Source organism: Lissotriton vulgaris, chromosome 3_1, assembly GCF_964263255.1.
Source record: "Lissotriton vulgaris chromosome 3_1, aLisVul1.2, whole genome shotgun sequence".
Classification (NCBI taxonomy): Eukaryota; Metazoa; Chordata; class Amphibia; order Caudata; family Salamandridae; genus Lissotriton; species Lissotriton vulgaris.
Genome location: NC_141689.1, coordinates 1740138665 through 1740159210, shown reverse-complemented (window position 1 = coordinate 1740159210; position 20546 = coordinate 1740138665).

Genomic DNA, 20546 nt, shown 5'->3' with positions numbered 1-20546 from the left:
GGGACTCATGTCTGAGTATACCCTGCCACACCTATAGTGGCCAAAAACGATTTAGAAAAGGGGGTGGTGATGAACAGAGTGTCTGAGTTAAACAGACCACTCTTACCCAGTCCAAAGATCAGGGCTTGATCCATCACCGTTATTTATCTCACTGCCCCATCCCAGCTCAGAACCTGGCTATATGCAAATCAGTCTGTCCCTGGCCCAGTGCATCATGGGAACAGGGCAGACTAAACTACCAAGCCAATTCTTCACCAGAAAGGAGACAAGCTACCGGGGACCGGTTTCTGGCATTTCAGCCTTCTTCGGCCCGGCTTGCTTGAATCCTGATGGAGCAGTGAGAAAGGGACTCATGTCTGAGTATACCCTGCCACACCTATAGTGGCCAAAAACGATTTAGAAAAGGGGGTGGTGATGAACAGAGTGTCTGAGTTAAACAGACCACTCTTACCCAGTCCAAAGATCAGGGCTTGATCCATCACCGTTATTTATCTCACTGCCCCATCCCAGCTCAGAACCTGGCTATATGCAAATCAGTCTGTCCCTGGCCCAGTGCATCATGGGAACAGGGCAGACTAAACTACCAAGCCAATTCTTCACCAGAAAGGAGACAAGCTACCGGGGACCGGTTTCTGGCATTTCAGCCTTCTTCGGCCCGGCTTGCTTGAATCCTGATGGAGCAGTGAGAAAGGGACTCATGTCTGAGTATACCCTGCCACACCTATAGTGGCCAAAAACGATTTAGAAAAGGGGGTGGTGATGAACAGAGTGTCTGAGTAATGCCAGAAACCGGTCCCCGGGAGCTTGTTTCCTTCCCAGTGTAAGAATTGGCTTTTGTAGTTTGGTTTGCCCTGTTCCCATCATGCACTGGGACAGGAACAGACTAATTTGCATACAGCCAGGTTCTGAAACTGGGATGGTGCAGTGAGCTAAAAAACGGTGTTGGATCTAGCCCTGATCTCTTGACTGGGTGAGAGCTTTCTGCTTAATTCAGAGACTCTGTCCCTCACCACCCCTTGTTGTAAATATTTTTGTCCACCCTAAGCGTGGAAGGGTATTCTCAGATGTGAGACCCTTGCTCATTGCACCATCAGGATTCAAGCAAACCGGGCCGAAGACGGCTGTAATGCCAGAAACCGGTCCCCGGGAGCTTGTTTCCTTCCCAGTGTAAGAATTGGCTTTTGTAGTTTGGTTTGCCCTGTTCCCATCATGCACTGGGACAGGAACAGACTAATTTGCATACAGCCAGGTTCTGAAACTGGGATGGTGCAGTGAGCTAAAAAACGGTGTTGGATCTAGCCCTGATCTCTTGACTGGGTGAGAGCTTTCTGCTTAATTCAGAGACTCTGTCCCTCACCACCCCTTGTTGTAAATATTTTTGTCCACCCTAAGCGTGGAAGGGTATTCTCAGATGTGAGACCCTTGCTCATTGCACCATCAGGATTCAAGCAAACCGGGCCGAAGACGGCTGTAATGCCAGAAACCGGTCCCCGGGAGCTTGTTTCCTTCCCAGTGTAAGAATTGGCTTTTGTAGTTTGGTTTGCCCTGTTCCCATCATGCACTGGGACAGGAACAGACTAATTTGCATACAGCCAGGTTCTGAAACTGGGATGGTGCAGTGAGCTAAAAAACGGTGTTGGATCTAGCCCTGATCTCTTGACTGGGTGAGAGCTTTCTGCTTAATTCAGAGACTCTGTCCCTCACCACCCCTTGTTGTAAATATTTTTGTCCACCCTAAGCGTGGAAGGGTATTCTCAGATGTGAGACCCTTGCTCATTGCACCATCAGGATTCAAGCAAACCGGGCCGAAGACGGCTGTAATGCCAGAAACCGGTCCCCGGGAGCTTGTTTCCTTCCCAGTGTAAGAATTGGCTTTTGTAGTTTGGTTTGCCCTGTTCCCATCATGCACTGGGACAGGAACAGACTAATTTGCATACAGCCAGGTTCTGAAACTGGGATGGTGCAGTGAGCTAAAAAACGGTGTTGGATCTAGCCCTGATCTCTTGACTGGGTGAGAGCTTTCTGCTTAATTCAGAGACTCTGTCCCTCACCACCCCTTGTTGTAAATAGCATTGTAAATGCGGCGCATCTGTGGTGCCGCAAGGAGGAAATTGCGTGACGCATCAGTTCTGGCGCATCCCTGCTGATTTGCAGAGATGCGCCAGAACTCATAAATCTGCCCCTTAGTATGGTCGTCCATTGTGGTGACCTTATAGATTTGGGTGCCTGCATACATGCCCACTTTTACCGGTGACAACTTAGTGATGCCGGAAAACGAGGGCTCAAGGGCAGAAGTGGACTATTGAAGGTGGAAGTTGCTGACACTATGAGGCATCTTCTGTTGTTGCTACTGTGTGTCTGGCTTTATCTGGTAATTGTCAAGCAGCCCGTTACAGATGGTGAAGCTTGCTACCTCCACTGACTTCAATGGGTCATCTTGAAACATAGAATAATACCTCTCATGCTTCAATATATACTGCAGATCTAAAGGGTCTCCTCTGCTTGACACCAGAAGTATGGTGCCTTCCAGTAACCCTCAAACCATTTTGTCTCTCCAGAACATTCTGATGCTCTGGCCTCAGGAGCTCCCTTCCATATAGCTCAGAAGCCTGATTAGTGGTGCAATTAGACCTGAACTTCAGGAAACAAAATTAGTCCCCCTTTATTTTCTTTTTGATCTACTGTTTTGTTATGTTGAAAAATTGGTATGCTGATCCCATGAGGTATGATGTATTACTTATCTGAAAATGTTTTTAGGCTAAAGTGATGACAAGCTTGTAATTAATGTGAGCATTTTTCCACTTGAAATGTTCTCAGAAAAGGGCGCCTTTGCAGCAAATTTCTCCTTTCCATTTCCAAATTCTTATTCAGAGTTAACTACAATCGTACAAAATACGTTAGGGAAACTCTTGCAAGTTCTCTGTCTTAAGGGGGAAAGCTTCTATTGATAGAGTTTAAACACAACACCAGCTGTACACTAACTGCTCATATCAAATGTCTGTTCATCTAACAACATTTTTAGGAAATAGAATCAGCTCTGTTTCCACTCAAGTGAAGCCATTAAAGTGACAATGCCTACTGCTATTTTCCAATATTGTCTCGAAGCATGGCCATCAAGTAGCTATTGCTGAATGTAATGTAAGCTATATTTACATATCAAACTATCACCCAACGGGTATCCTGGCGCTGAGAGAGTACCTTGTCATATGGCGTAGTTGATCGGCCACCCAAAAATGAGGCAGACGGAATAAAGGTTAAGGGGAGGAAGGGAACCAGAGTGAGACCGCAGGATGGATAGATGACACTACATCTAAGTATTACTCCTCCCTCTGGAACAGCCAAGTCTTCAGCTTCTTCCTTAGTTGCATTCAATTCTCACTTTGTCTGATGTCAGTTAGAAGTTCATTCCACAGTCGTAAGGCAATAGAGCTAAAGGCTCTCCCTCTTGTCCTAGAGTTTGAAAATGACAGAGGCATTTTAACATTCCAGGTAACTTATTACAGCTTTAGATTGGCATCTCAACCAAGATAACCTGGAATAACTAAGAACAACATCTGGCATGGTTTTCATTGTACCAAGATAACCTGGAATACTAAGAGCAACTTCTGGCATGGTTTTGATTGTAATTGGAGCGCATTGAAAACCATGAATTGTGAAGAAGCAAAGGGCCACACGGTCTATGCCAAAACCACATGCTTACAAGCTTGGGGTGCTGCATAAATTATGTAAACCAGGAAGGGCAGTCTCCACTCCTTCTTATTCAACATATCTACACTACCAGCAACACCTTAAAGTCTACCTTGCTCGCATACTTTATGTAGGATCCTAAGCTCTTAGTTTGAGTTTTAAATGAAATTGTGATCTGAAAACAACTACAAGTTTTTCTCAAGCAATCTGCGTTTCTGAGTATCCTGCAGATAACAACAAATATTTTCTACTGAGTTTTTGTTTGCAATTGTTGAATTGAATCATGTGATGTGTCAGTCTGCTTTTCTTTATTGCTGCAGCAATATATGCAGCAACATTTATTTTTCTTTTGCTGCTGACATGTAGTTAAGGTTTCAGTACCATTCATCGGAAGGTGAAATGTATTAAACAATTTAAGAACATTAGGGGGTCGATTCCGATTCGGGAAAAAAAACGTCCGTACGATTTGTATCCGGAGCCCTCTCCGTACGAATTGTACCCGTCCGTCCGAATCGCGTAGTACGATCCGTATTCCGTGAATCCGTCTGAATCGTCGCGATCTGTACGTATTGCAAGACTGAAACCGTGAACTGTACGACTCGTACACATGCGGTACGACTCGTACACATGCCGTACGACCCGACGAGTACGATCCAGACCGGGGTATGAGGATGCGATTCGTACGGTCCATGTCAGGCAAGGACGAGTCGTACGGAAAAGCACACAAACACATACACACCGTACGGTCCGTACACCCCATGATCGCAGGGGTACGGTGCGTACCCCTGCGATCATGGGGTGTAAGCACCGTACCCCATGTACGATGGGTGTACGCACCGTACCCCATGTACGATGGGTGTACGCACCGTATCCCCTTGTACGATGGGTGTACGCACCGTACCCCATGTACGATGGGTGTACGCACTGTATCCAATGTAGGATGGGTGTTCCCCAAATGTTGGAACACCCAGGATATTATGCTGCATGGCTATATACTTATAACGTCCCAAATGCAAGAACTATTGGCTATATCAATGCTTGTTAATCTCTGCTGGAATCATTCTCCACTTGTTGAGACTTTTTAGTGTGCTCCATGACTCGGCGCTGATATCTTGGATGCTCTTTATACATCTGTGCTGCATCTGTTGATAGGTAGAATGGCCTGCTTTCTTGGTGCGCCTATTGTTGTATTGTCAATGATTACCTTTATTTTGACCAATCTGTGATGTCAATATTCACTCTGTCAGCAGTGTTCCGCACACACACACTGGCCTTGTCATGTCTATTAATGTTTTCTGAGGTGCCACTCACTGTATAAAAAGATAAGGGGCGACTCCTTATTACTGAGGACACCACTAGTTCTCCATCTGTTTTTGTATCTAAATACACAGTGCCCGATTCACAGAATTACATTAAGACAAAATCCTAAACTTACTACCATTTTGGTATTCACTTACTCATTTTGGTATTCACAGAAAGCACTTTCTCATCAATGAGTAAGTGCCTTCTGTGAATACCAAAATAAGTAAGTCACTCAAAATGAGTAAGTTACTCAAAATTAGTAAATTGCCTTCTGTGTATACCAAAATGGTAGTACGTTTAGGATTTTGTCTCAAATTAGTTCTGTGAATCGGGCCCACAGTTAAAAAAAAAATCAAAAACATCAGAGATTTGTTTCCTGTGACAATATGACAAAAATTCCTTTACTGATGTTAGCACTATCTGTGGTACTTGGTCTTTTTGGACCCTTTTAGGTTGTACCAGTGAGAGACACAAAACTCCTCGTGTCCCTTAAATTTGATTTAGACGCTCCACAGTATCCAAAAGTAAGACCTTTCCTTCCTGAATAGCATAGATTTTCTTTTTAAATTGAAGTTTTGCAAATATACCTAACTACATGAACTGTAGTGTCCTTGATGGTGACTCAGAAATAATTACTTTGCCCCTGAATTCTCAACCTTATCTCAAAATGGAAAAAATGTGCATCCGGGGTTGCCATTTGATAGCAGCAGCACCTGGGTCCACCTGAAGATGGTTAGGGCCTCACAATTCGAGCAGGCATCACGTCTCTATACAAATTTGCCTCTAAGTTAGGCTCAATGCCTCTAGAGGCTGCTCTCACTATCTATAAAGCTAGATCTATACATATCTCTACATATGGTACTGGTGTTTGGGGATCTACTGACTGTTCATTATTACAGATCAATGAGAATAAAGTCTTAAGAAGATTGCTCTTTCTCCCTGGTACTGTCCCCTCCATCATAGCTCACGAAGAAGTAGGATGTAAGTATTTGGGATGCACTGTAGGGCTGGCTTTAACATTGCTCTGGCTTTCAGTATGGTCCAGGACAGAATCGGTATTGACACAGTCATTGATCTGTGACTGCCTGAAACATTCAGGGGTACACAAGAGTAAATGGCTTATGTATGTTAAAAAACACACCAGTAGCAATCAACGTATACAAGCTCTTTACCAACCCAGTGTGTTTCAACTCCCGGGACAGATCATCTTTCAGAAGAGAACTCTTAAATAAGATGGCAGAAGAGAGGTGGAAGGTCGAATTATGGAAGTGAATGGTGGCATTGTATTTCCCTTCTTGTACATCGCCTAACATTGAACCATATCTCTTAAGGGTTCCTAGATATCACAGATACTTCCTGATAAGGTTTAAGCTTGGCCTAGCCCACTTTTTGGTGGCTTACCCTTACATGGTGTCTACAGAAAAAATTCTGGTACTATGCCCGGTAAACAGCGTTTACCACAAAACCTTTTCCCGCAGGGAATCAAAACGCGGTTGTTGTAACACCCACGTTTTAATTCCGCATACCATTACTCAGCAAGTCGGAACAACGACTTGCGGCGGGGATGGAAGGTGTTGGATTTAAAATCCTCGTTATCAACAGGAGAGAGAGGGATAAATGTACAGAGAACACTCTTGGTCTCCCAATAGGTAATATAAACAACAGAAGAGTGTCACTCTTTGCAACAGCAAGCAAGGGAGCATGGGAAAAAAACTTTAATAAATCTTCTTAGATTTATAAAGAAGGCCCTCACTCACCAACCTGGTTGGTGACATGCTTCATCATTGGGCCCCACCGGGAGAGGCTGAGTGCCTCCCCGGTTTGCTTTGACGCCAGAATTACTGCGGAGCTGGTTTTTGGTTTTGTGAAGTGTGAAGGGGTGACAGTGTGATTTTCTTAAAAATGTCTGGATTGTGTCACAAAAAAGTTTTATTGAGTGGCAAATCAGACACATTAAAAACAAGGTGTGGGAAGGGGGGCAAATAAATTGTTCGGCTACTTCCTCATTAAGTGGGGTCAACATGTTTCTGTCATCATGGTGTTAATTACCTGGCATTCGTCAGGACCTAAGAGCTACATCTCAGCGGTATGGGCGCCCTAAGGCCCAGCCTAACCTGAGGACATGAAAGTGAAAAAGTGTAAAAAGCGTGCAATCAGAAAAAGAAACCGGATTTGCACCTGTGGAAAGAAATGACAATAACAAACATAGAGAAAAATGACAAAACAAACAGTTAGTTAATAGCTTGCGCAATTTGTTTGTTACAGGTACACCATGCTCTTCATGACGTGCTCTTGTGCTCAGCGTGAAACAATCACCTGATTTTGAGACTGTTCTCATTACATTATGAGAAGTGATGTAACTGGTCCGTACTGTTAATGAGCACGATAAGGGCGGTCAATATCAATATAGTACTATAACACCTGCCCGCCAGCTAGGGCGTTTAGTGGTATTGCGTGTGTTTGGTAGGCGATCAAACTGCCCAAATGACCGGTGTGCCTCTGCGGCGTGGCAGGGGATCCCCAGAAAAACACATGCGAGTAAATAAAAAGTGCAATTAAAAAGTCTCACGTTTGATGCGAGTGATTCTCACACCATGGGTCTCGGGAGGGGGGTGGTGGTGAATTTGGCACACACTGCAGAGGAGGAAGGAGGAATAATAGTGGTAAGTATAGCGCCAGTTGGTGGCCCTAGTTACGTAGCTGTGTAATCGTAGAAGTACTCACGCCGCGTCGCCAGGCACCCACTTGGTACCTGCGTGTCACCCTCTGTTACCGGACCCTGAGGATGAAAGGTCCGGGATTGGCCACTGTATATAACGAGAGATGCCGGGAGGAAGAAGCGTCCTCGAGGAGGCGGGGCGCGGCCACATATGTCAAAGCGTCCCTCAGCCAATCACGGGGCGCAATGCGAGTGAGGGAAAACGTGATCAGCAAATGAGACTAGAACGCTGACATCCGTTTCTCGGATTGTCAATCAAAAAACTTTATTGGGCAGCGAGGTGCAACAAGGTCACGTATCTCGGTCCCCGACGGGGAATGTCTGGGGTTCTAAATCAATTAACCTATTCGGGAGTTTGGGTAAATGGCACATATCTAGACCCCCAACGATGACAGTGGTGCTAAAAAAAGGGGGAGGCAGTGTGTGTCGGATTGGTACTAGAAATGCCATTTACGAAGACCAAATGCCGTTTTTAGGGGAATGGTCATAAGGCTAACCGCGGGCCTGGGATTGCCCTGGATGGAGTCTACCTCTACAAACATTGGAGCATGACTTATTCATGGGTGCCAATTAGTAGAGAGAGTTAAAGGGGTCGTGCCCACATACCGCAGAAGGCATGGGCATGTGATAAGATAGATAACGTTGGTAGAGTTACAGTTCGTATGGACACATTGTGTCCTTATTATCCCAGTTTCAAGGTTTAGGTATTTACAGGTACATGCATCAAAGTCCGGTTTTGCGATTCCTTATTTGCGATTTTTAGGGAATCGCAAATAAGGAATCGCAAACCGGGATGCATGATTTCAATCGCATAATATTTGCGAATCGGTAAAATTCGCTATTTTTACCGAATCGCAAATATTATGCGAATTCTAATTTGCGATTTCGCAATTCCCATTGATTCCTATGGGCCTAAAGGAATTAGAATTCACAAAATGTTAATGCATTCCAAGGGTGCAGGGGGGGGTCCATAGGACCCCCCCCTGCACCCCTGGAATGTATTTTGAAGTGCATGTTTCACACACACATGTCCTAAGGACATGTGTGTCTGTAACATGACAGTGTATTAAAATGCAATTTTGAGCATTTTAATACATTTTCGCAAATTACCACGAGGTTCACCCTCGTGGTAATTTGCACCCCCTAATTGCGAATTTGCAATTTTCAAAGTAATCATGCATTGCTTTTAAGGAATCTCAAATTTGCGATTCCTTAAAAGCAATCGCATTTTTGGAATTCGCTAAAATTAGCGATTTTGCCAAAAATGCTTGATGCATCCCAAAAACCTATTTAGGAATCGCAAACGGCCGAATTTAGAGATTCGCACCGTTTGCACTTCCTAAATAGGTTGATGCATGTGCCTGTTAGTGTGTATCCAACACCTTCCCTACTGTCTGCACAGATTGGAGTTGGAATATCAAATTATACTATTCCAGCATCCTGCGCACCCCCTCCGCAATTTGTTGTTACGACTTGCGGGGTAATGGTATGTTGAATCACAATGCCATCATACCACGTTGTTATTCCCTGTGGGGAAAAAGACTGCGGGATAACGACACACATTCATATTCAGACCCTCCAGGATTTCGCGGTTTGCCGCTAAATCGGCACTTTTGTAAAAAATTAAGTGCCCGTGAAATCGAAGAAGGTGGGGAGTGTGGCCTCATTTGCAGATTATGGCTTTCTAAAAGTTCTAAGGGACATGGTCACTTGTAAAGTGAATGGCACACAACTAGGTTTGAAAAAAGGGCTCAACAAATCTCTCAAATTGCAATAACCTCTGATTATGAGGAGCCAATTACAGCTTTCCAGGTCTGAGTGCTCTGCATGCTAATATGGTACAAACCTATACATGACCATCACTGTTAACTTGATTTAATGTTGTATCTTCAAAAACCCACAGATTCCATCTCAGAATGTGATTGACCTGAAGTGCGGATCACGGTATAGGCAGGACTGGGGAGATTAGAGAATGGGACACATTCAAGGAGTATGAAGTCCGACTTCCGAGCATGATGGGCGAAAGGGACAGAAACATGCAAAGAGGCTTAGATGAAGGCACAGCTTTAATTGGTTTTAAGTCAATAACAGTCATCAGTCTTTTGGATCATCACTTCTGGCCACAGTCGTTGGGAAAACAGAATGCATCAGGAAAACATTTATGCATCTGTTTTCTTAAGCTATGGACTTGGTATAGTTCAAAATGGCCAAGCTGCCAGGCCTTCTTATCTCTAATGAGGAAATAATGACTTTGGTTGTACAGTGTACACCTCCCACCTCCTACCATCACGACGGACCCCAACGAAGCAGCCCGCAACCTCGCACAATGGCTCGCCAACTGTGCCGACGAATTCGCACCACTGAAGAAACCACCCAGCAGACCCCACAGCAAGAAAGCCCTGTGGTTCACCGACGACCTCATAAACTCGAATAAAACCTGCCGCTCCTTGGAGAAAACCTGGCGCCAAGATCAGACAACAGAGAACATGACAGCCCTCAAGAACGCCACCCCAAAGCACCACCAACTGATCCGCACCACCAAGAGAAATACATACAAACAACGTCTGGACAACAACACTCACAACAGCAAGGAACTCTTCAGCATCCTCAAAGAGCTCTCCAACCCCAGCGCCTGCAACAACGCCATTACACCCTCGCAAGATCTCTGCGTCTCACTCGCCTCGTTCTTCCACCGCAAGATCGCCGACATACACGACAGCTTTGGCACTCAGACCACGCACACAACCACCGAACCCGCACACCCAACCGCGACCCTCTGCGCCTGGACCCCGGTCAGCACCAAAGACACCGCCCGCACAATGATCACATCCACTCCGGCTCCCCGACAGACCCATACCCACACCACATCTTCAACAAAGCGGACTCCATCATCGCACCCCAACTCCGGGACGTCATCAACAGCTCCTTCACATCCGCCACCTTCCCGGAGAGCTGGAAACACGCCGAGATCTGCGCCCTCCTGAAATAACCCACTGCGGACCCCATGGACCTCAAGAAATTCCGACCCATCTCGCTCCTCCCTTTTCCTGCCAGTCATTGAGAAGACGGTCAACAAACAACTCTCCCCCTTCCTCGAGACAAACGGATCCCTCGACCCATCACAGTCCGGTTTCCGAACAAACCACAGCACCGAGACCGCCCTCATCGCAGCTACCGACGACATCAGGTCAATGCTCGACAACGGGGAAACCACCACCCTCATCCTCTTGGATCTCTCAGCAGCCTTCCACATGGTATGCCACCACACCCTGATACAACGCCTCAGCATCACCGGAATCCAAGGCGCGGCCCTGGAGTGGATCATCTCGTTCCTCTCCGGAAGAACCCAGAGAGTCCGCCTCCCCCCGTTCCTGTCCACGGCTACCAAAGTCATCTGCGGCGTCCCCTCTTCAACGTCTACATGAGCCCCCTCGCAACCATCGCACGCAAAGACAACCTCAAAATCATCTCCTACGCCGACGACACACAGCTAATCCTCTCCCTCACCAACGACCCAAATACCGCCAGAACCAGCCTTCAGGAAGGGTTGAGAGACGTCGCGGAATGGATGAAGCTCAGCGGTCTGAAACTGAACTCAGACAAAACGGAAGTCCTCATCATGGGACCATCCCCCTCTGCCTGGGATGACTCCTGGTGGCCACCCGCCCTGGGCACCGCCCCCACACCCACAGACCACGCACGCAACCTGGGCTTCATCCTGGACTCCTCCCTCACGATGACCAAGCAAGTCAACGCCGTCTCAGCATCCTGCTTTAACACCCTGCGCATGCTCCGAAAAATCTTCCGATGGATTCCCACCGCAACCAGGAAATCGGTCACCCAGGCCCTTGTCACCAGCCGCCTGGACTACGGAAACACCCTCTACGCCGGAACCACAGCCAAGCTCCAGAAAAGACTACAGCGCATACAGAACGCCTTGGCAAGACTCATCCTGGACATCCCCCGCCACAGCCACATCTCTGCCCATCTGAAAGATCTGCACTGGCTCCCCGTCAGCAAAAGAATCAAATTCCGGCTCCTCACCAACGCACACAAGGCTCTCCACAACACGGGCCCCAGGTACCTCAACACCCGACTCGCATTCTACACACCAACCCGCCAGCTCCGCTCCACCGGCCTCGCCCTCGCCACCGTCCCACAAAATTCGCAAAGTCACCGCCGGAGGAAGATCCTTCTCCTATCTGGCAGCCAAGACATGGAACTCCCTCCCCACCCACCTCCGGCTGACCCAGGACCATTTCGCCTTTAGGAAACAACTCAAGACCTGGCTGTTCGAGCAGTAGCGACCCCCCCCCCTCCCCCAGCGCCTTGAGACCCTTACGGTTGAGTAGCGCGCTCTACAAATTCCTTGATTGATTGATTGAGTGTGTTATTCAGGCAGCTCATTCTGCTCTCCAGTTCCCTCCTTCACACTCCAGCTTCCTGCACACATATCTCTCTACCTCCCATAAAGGTGCTATTCAATTTATTATTGCCTACTTTTGTTTCAATCAAAAGTTACCTCAAAGTGGGCTCTGCCTCTTTCACCTTGATGCTGTTGACAGAGCATTACAGGTCCCCTTTGCTTCTGTTTTCTGCAGTTTGCTCAATAGGGTGCTACAGTGTCATCCCTCTCTTGAACTACTGAATGAGGAAATTGTGCCCCACTCAAAAAAATATTTGTGTTCTTGCCAGTGCACTTATTACTAAAGTGCGAAGCGCAACTTTAAAGTATAGCAACATTGACATGAGAAACAAGCATTGAAAATACAATAGGTCTCGCCTTTGATTAAGTTAAAGCGGTTTGCTTTGCTAATAGTATTGTGTAGCAAAGCAAATGGCTTTAACTTAATAAAAGGCAAGACCTATTGCATTTTTAATGCTTGTTTGGGGTTGTGCATGCAGCCCTCCTTTGTCAGAGCCTGCTTCCCGGGCCTACTCGGCACGCGCGGGTGGAAGGCTGATTAGGACAGGTTTTCATCTTTTGTGCATTTGGCTGTGTACTTTTACGGTTTTCTCTTAATTGCCCAGTAATTCAGTCAATGGCAAGCAGGCCCCTTGTAATTAAACATCCTTGTGTTGCACTGCAGAAAGTGGCTCATGGGAGCTTTCTGCAGTCTGCACCTGCCAATCACACGGCCTGGGAAGAAGGGGGCGCAAAAGAGTGGCATGGATATACCTGCTACAATGCATCACAGTGGGATGGGCGGCATTGACAGAGTGGTTAGTGCCCTTCTATTTACGGTGCTTTTCCGAAGGTGAAAGATCTACTTGGGTGTAGTTGATGGTATTTATGTTTCCTTTGTTTTCATTGCTTGATTTCGTTGCTTGATTTTGAAACTAAGGAAGTGTCACTCATAGTCGTTGAAATGTCACTCAGAATTTCACTGAAATTATGAAAATGTCACACATCGCAATCTAAAACCTTGGCAGTTTTGTGTGGGTCAGTTTGGGGAGGATGAGGCAGGAAGTAAGTGGTGGGCCTTCATGGAAAAGTAGTCATAGCGCCCCAAATCTGTGCCAAATCCAGGCTGATATGTGGTGCATACCTTGTATTTCCACTTCGCGTGACCTTCCCAGTGGCCATGGTTAAGCCAGGTCCTCATAGTCACAGATTCAAATCCCGGTGGGTCTACTCAGCCTTTCATCTTTCTGAGGTCATCAGGTAAATAAATAATGATATATCATGGATTATAATTGCTTGAATCATGATTGAATACTCTACGATTATCTAAGTGAAGAAACTTTATTGTTTCCTGTTGAAAGAGCGCACGCCTTAGTGAGAAGAACACTCTTCGTCACTACAATCTCCCCATTTATTAAAGGCACGGCCAGGCACGGTGCGACAGGCGCAGCGCCAACACAAGATTTGCTGAAAAATATAAACTTTGATTTAACGAGTGCACAGGGATAATAAACTTTTTTGTCAATAAAATTAAACACTTGTTATTCAGTGTCAAGATGCCCTTGGGTGAACGTTTGCTTTACAAATACTTATGCTATGTTACTGGTGGAATCTCCTTAGCCTTGGATGTTACTCAACAAAGTATCTGCCCCCCTCATGGGAGGAGCCACTTTGGTGATAAAACATTAAGACCGAAACCCACCAAAGTGTTTCTTCCCATGGCGGATGCTGCAACTTTGGTGGACAACCCTCCTGTGCACTGCTGGTTAATCCTTCATGAGGTGAATTTTCAACAGCTGCCTTGTCAGAGGGAGTAAGTCTGCCAGCATGGGGGTGGAAAATCCGCCAACCTGAGTCAAAAGGCGGCTCTTTGTTGTGTAATTAAAAATAAGATACAGGGTTTTACTGTCATTTCAGTAATCCCATTTCGGCCACATCCAGTAAGGCGACCCTAAACTTAGCTGCCCGTCTCTCCGTGTAGGACAGAATAAACCTTTCTAATTCAGAAGTTGCTCTAACATATGAAAGTATGGATTGTCTCAATGCATCATTATTTTAAATACAGGCACATTGGACATGGAAGGTGAGGGGGTAACATGGCCGACTAGAGCATGGGCGTCAATTCACTAAAATGCTTGGGGTAGTGGAAGGGACAACAAAGCAATTTACTTCACATCATGGCCTATTTCAAAGTGGAATATTCTGCTAAAACAGTTTCCATTGTTTTAATGTTGAAAATGAATGATTAGGAGTAAAATAAAGTGTACCAAAAATGCTGCTAAATTTCCATATTTGTGCCGCTAAATTTCCATATTTGCCGGTAAATTTGCTAATCCATGCCGCTATATCCTGGGGGTCTGACTATGCCCTTGTGATTCTATTACACCTTAATCTCCATTACTTATGTTTTTCTGTCGGTTGTACTGAGAGCAGAGAATTCGGATTTTGATTCCCCTCTTAAGGTCTCTTAATATTAGGCAGTGTAAACCAGCTTTGATGTTCATGCAACTGTTGCCAGCTGACCAAGTGGGGAGAGGATGTTGCCAAAGGGCTAGAGTGGTCGACCTATACGATAGGGCTCGAAACTGGGGAACCGGGTTCGAGTGTCGGCAGGGATGCTCAACATCCTGAAATTCTGGGCAAATCCCTTAATCTCCCCTGCCTAACAAATTGAATGTGTCCATCTGAAATGCAGCTGGTGCTCATGTAAAGCGCTCTGATACCTTCGGGTCAAGTTGGCGCTATATAAAACTTCTTTAAAAAAGTGTGTTTTACAATGTACACAAAACTGCTGCCGTGGTCAAAGATAGGAAGAAGATGGGTAAATAAGCTTGTTGTAATGTGTGGCCCTTTCTTTTGTTAGCAAGATTGATTAAATGCAGGCATCGTCTAATTGAAGGGGTGGATTAAATGGCTGTATTTGATTTTTTTCATTTTTAACTTTCTCTGCATCTCAAGGTTAATGCCTATTTGTTATGTGGTCAAGAAGCTGATTTTAATGAGTGTTTTTTTCTTTTTTGTAATGAATGACCACATTTTAAATTTTGTTATCGTTTGCACAGTTTGTCACGGGGTTTACCCTCTTTTAAATGAATTTTTATATGCATGCTTGCTTTTATAGTTTGCCTTTTAACCGAATACATCTTATTTGATGATGATGACCTAAATGCATGTTTTCTTTATATAATTATAGGGTTGCTGCTAGGACTGTGTCTTTATAACTGTCGTGGTGAAGGCCCCATTCAAATGACTAGATAACGAGTTGAATGTTTATTACTATAATTTTTGTCTTATTCCTTTCATCTTTGTGTCTGGAAAATAGTCATAGGATCTATTTGTGGTTCGCTGCTGCACCTTTTAAGAACATTTTTTCGTATTCAGTACTACTGCTTTTTATATATTTCATACAAAAAATCACATCTACGGCTTAAGCAAGTCTCCTGCTACCTGTTTTGAGGTCACACTTTTTTTTAATAGGAATCTATATGAACCTATGGATTTGAGTGCTTGATATCTTAAGTATAGCAGTTTTAAAAGGTCTCTTGCATATTCCACGACTTGCAAAAGTTACTGAACTTTGTTAACTTAAACATGAAGCACAAAAAAACTGGAACTAAGAAATGATCTGAGAATGGGAGGAAAACGTACTTCCCTGGTTAACACAAAGCAAAAGGCTACATGATCAGCATTTTAAGTCTTAAAGCGAGCACTTCCTCCCAGAAAAGAGTTCCAATGCTTTCATGTCTTGTTTAAATAATATATCAAGGGGACAGATACAGTTCTAATACCATTGCGAGTGCCATAGTAAGGGTGAAACTGGGCGCAAATGATATTTGGGCTCAGATTTATAGTTATGGGTTTTGTGCAAATTGCTTCCAGTCCGGCAGGTGTAATTTGCATCATATACTACTCGAAGGAAAGTGCTCAACCAGATGACATTGTGAGGGGATTTCTGTGCAAAAGATATGCCTCAAAAATATTTCTGCATCCGACTTGACCACAGTGCTCACAAGCGTAAGGCTGCTGTAGCCTACCCACGCCAGTTAATGTTTTATATTTGATTAGATCAAAGAACAGAATAATTGCTTTTTCAACATTTTGTGATCTAGGTAGCCTAAATTCTACGATCAAATTACAAATGAATAGTAAAGCTGTAGAAAGGGAAACCATTCAACCATACCATCCTGACTGAAGAAGAGATAGCCATTTTATTCTCCACTGGCTTGTGTCGTTTACTGATGGGATGGGGCAAATGGGACTGATCTTTGCTGCTGTGATGACTCATGATTTTTTTCATTCCACTGAATAATGACGAAAGGGCTGAACAACTAGGCTGTGTTGTAATAAAATGGCCACTTGTCCGGACCGTGACGCGCTGCCCATCAATACCGCTTTGTCCAAGGCCCATCATTGAAGTGTCTCTTTGTCCTTCCTGGAATGCGACCAGAGGCGTGCAGTGCAAGGCTTGTCGGCCAGGCGGCACGGAGTCAACAATAAGACTACACAAATGGTATGCTTAAAATGCCGGAAGAGGACAATGCTCTTGTTGTATGGGCTTGACCAAGCTGCGGACAATACCAAAATAATTGTGATTATTTGATATGTCTCTTTCAACATTTTATCATGCTTTAGTAGTGTCTAGATTATTTAACAGTTGTAGTCCAGTGGCGTGTTGTTATATAAATGTGTTGCTTCTTACACAGATGGTCTATGTTGGGTATTTTTTTTATGACAGGCATCGAGTCTACGAATTTTGATCATACTTTCTTTCGTTTGCAAAACGTGCCAACACGTGTTTAACCCACATACATCCCCCACAACAACCTTTCTTCTGCACACACTGCTGGGGCTGTGCCGCGCGTGTTCAGTATGCAGTTGTTTTTAGTTTGCTGTCACCGAAGAGTATCAACCAGCGCTGTCCTAACCCTTACTTATTGTTAACACCTGCTCGGAAAGGAACTGAAAATAAAAGAGAGAGGCTTAATGGCACAGTAGCTTCCTCTTCCTTTCCAATCACGCATTCTCACCATCTCACAATCTTTCTGCTCTCCTCCCATGATGTCAGCACAAAAGGCGGCTGAAACAGAAAAGAAAACCGCCTTGAACTCAGCTCATGCCTATCTGAGCTGTCTTGAGCTCAGGAACGGGCACGCTAATAGGTATAAAGTGTTAGTGGGAGGATGTGCCAGCATGTTGGGATGGTTCATCACCTCAGTAGGGATGTTGATCCGTATAATTTTTGGGTGGAAGCCATATGTACCATAAAATGGGTAGTTCCCTGTAGCAATATACATAGCATTGTTATAGGACAATTCAGCAAGTCACAACAAGGACACCCAAGAATCTTTTGCCTCCATGGTATAGCATCTTAGATATGTCTTCGGAGTCTGATTGAAGTGCTCAATCTGACCATCGGTTTGGGGATGGAAGCTAGTCAACAAGGCAGTGTTCATTTTTAATGCTTTACACCATGTTTGACAGAAATGGGCTGAATATTGTTGACCTGTTTCAGACACAATGGCCTGCAGCAAGCCATCCAACTTAACCACCTGTGCTAACATGAGACATGCTATTTGCCTGACTGTGGGGAGTGTCGTGCAAGTGATGAAATTCCCCATCTTTGTCAGACTGTCGATCACAACCAATATTGTCATTTGCCCTTAAAAATTTGACAGTCCAGGCTGATGTTTCTCCAAGGCTGACTGGGTGTGCTAGAGGGTGTATTAGACCTCAAGTTCTGGAATGGACTGTCTTTACACGGGCACATACATCAAATTTCTGTACCCACATTTTTACATCTCTTGACAATGTCTCCCACCAAAAATGTCTGCTTGTCAATTCGATTGTCTTGGCCACTCCAGGATGTCCTGCAAGAGCAGGCTCATTGCACCAATGGAAAACTTTTTTGTTGTATTGCCTTTATGGATAAAAACAACCTCTTGTAAAAGAATGGTAGATTTTGCTTGATACTTCTGTGTGCATTTTGTGAAGCCCATACCACCCAATGTTTTGGAGATCCCTTTGATTTTACTGGTTCCAGGAAATGTTCCGCTTTTAAAACGCAAAGCACTTTTGAAGGGGCGTCAATGGCTTCAATTTGTTTCTCCTTCTTGGTACTCTGTGAGTAATGTCTTGATAAGGCATCTGCCTTTTTGCACCCTGGACAAAAGGTAACTATAAAATCGAATTCAGCAAAAAACTGCATCCAGCGCATTAGTTGTTGTGACAGTTGCCGAGCAGTTTTCGTAAATTGTAAGTTTCTTTGGTTTGTATGGACAGTTACTGTATGTCTGGCCCCCCACAAGTAATGTCTCTACTCCTGGAAAGCCTTCTTGTTCGCTAGCAGCCAGCTCCTTTGCAGCTATGTAGTATAATGCTGCATAATTCAGTTTCTTTGACACGTATTTTACAGGATGTAACTGTCCTATCAGAGGGTCTCATTGGGATAATACTGCACCTAGTACCACATCGGAGGCATTCACCTCCACTACGTATGGTACCGCAGGTTGTGGGTGTGGCAGAATGGGAGCGCAGGTGAAAGCCTTTTTTTAGAAAACTTAAGCTTCTTCAGCATCAGAAGTTCACACAAACATGTTTGTTTCTGAGCAGTCTCCAAATAGGAGCTACTACATGAGAGAAGTGTTGTATCAATCTATGGTAATAATTGTCAAAACCCCAAAAACATTTAACATCTCTCACATTCTTGAATGCCTGCCATTATTGGACTGCCATTTCGTTCCCTCAGCCATTTGCAGGCCAAATGGACTAAAAAGTACTCAAAATCTCCAACTCTTGCACATGGAATTCACACTTACTCAGTTTGCAGTATAAATGGTGGTTTCTGAAACACTCCAAAATCTGTATTACATTTCTTGTATGTGTTAGTTTAACTGGGAAATAAACTAAGATGTGATATAAGTAGGCTATCACAAATTTATCAAGAAATTCCTTCAGCACTTTGTTGAGGAAGTGTTGTATGGCGTTTTAGATTCCGAATGGATTTTCCCGATTCATGCCCTTATATAGGTACAATTCATGATGCCCTTATATAGGCATAGAAATCAAGCCCTTATTTAGGCATAGCCCATGCAACCCAAATACAGGCATGGCTACTTCCATCCGTTCACCAAACGTCACAACTATTTCTTAGAAAACCAGCTTAAACCGTTAGGGACTTCCCCTTCATTGAATATTGATTTGTACAAGAACTCAGTTAGTTTTACAATGAACATCTATTCCTTAGGGGTTCATTCATGACCTTCATATGCCTGACTTTACGTCAAAAATTTCATCAGAGGTGGGACTGTCTCCAGTCCCCAGAAATGCACAGCAAAACGCCACTTTGGGCTGCACCTATATACAAACATTATTTTTTTTTTTTTGTGCTTATTCCACATTTATCCATAGTAATCCAAAACATTTATCATCAGTATTCCAATCTTCCACAGACGAGAGAGCGCCCTTCGTGTACACGTTAATTTTCAAGTTTCTACTATTCTCATGATGTCACTAGGACTTTGACCAAGAATATGACGAAAACGTGAATTCATTTCAGGCAGTATTTATTGTCACATAACCCAATGCATTTCGGGCATCCAGCCCTTCTTCGGGGGTCACTGTAAATTATAAAAATGCAACAAGATTACCGAACTGATTCACCCCTGTTGATACATTTTTCACTGTCTGCACATGTCCAACCACATTTATCTCTTACTTCTCATTGGAAAGACATCTCAATAAACCCTAAATAAATCTACACATGTTAACCCAAAAAGTACCGCCTCAGACTCGAACCCCTATTGTATGCACATTACTCCATGCTGCATTATCGCGCTGAGCCACCCTTTGTCCTAATTCATCATATTCTTAATCAAAGTCCTAGTGACACCATGAGAATAGTAGAAACTTGAAAATTAACGTGTACACGAAGAGCGCTCTCTCGTCTGTGGAAGATTGGAATACTGATGATAAATGTTTTGGATTACTATGGATAAATGTGGAATAAGCAAAAAATAAAAATAAATAAATAATGTTCGTATATAGGTACAGCCCAAAGTGGCGTTTTGCTGTGCATTTCTGGGGACTGGAGACAGTCCCACCTCTGATGAAGTTAGTACCCCTGTGCTTAGGGCAGAGCACTACAGTAAATTGCACGCACCTAAGGATTAAAAAAGGATAAAATGCATCATAATTAAAGTTCAATAACATTGGAAGAAGAGGTGTGCGTCCTGCCTTCATGTATTTACGTCAAAAATGGCATTTCTAAACACCTTCAAGGTATAAATACACCTTCACTTGCTATGGCAAGGCACAGTGGTTTGGAGCAGTTCGACGACCTACTTGCCCGACGCAGCTTGGTACAGCAAGTGCCGAAGAAAGCCAACTCTCCAGCTGACGCACTGATCAGGAAGCTGCCCTCCTCTGCCGAGAATC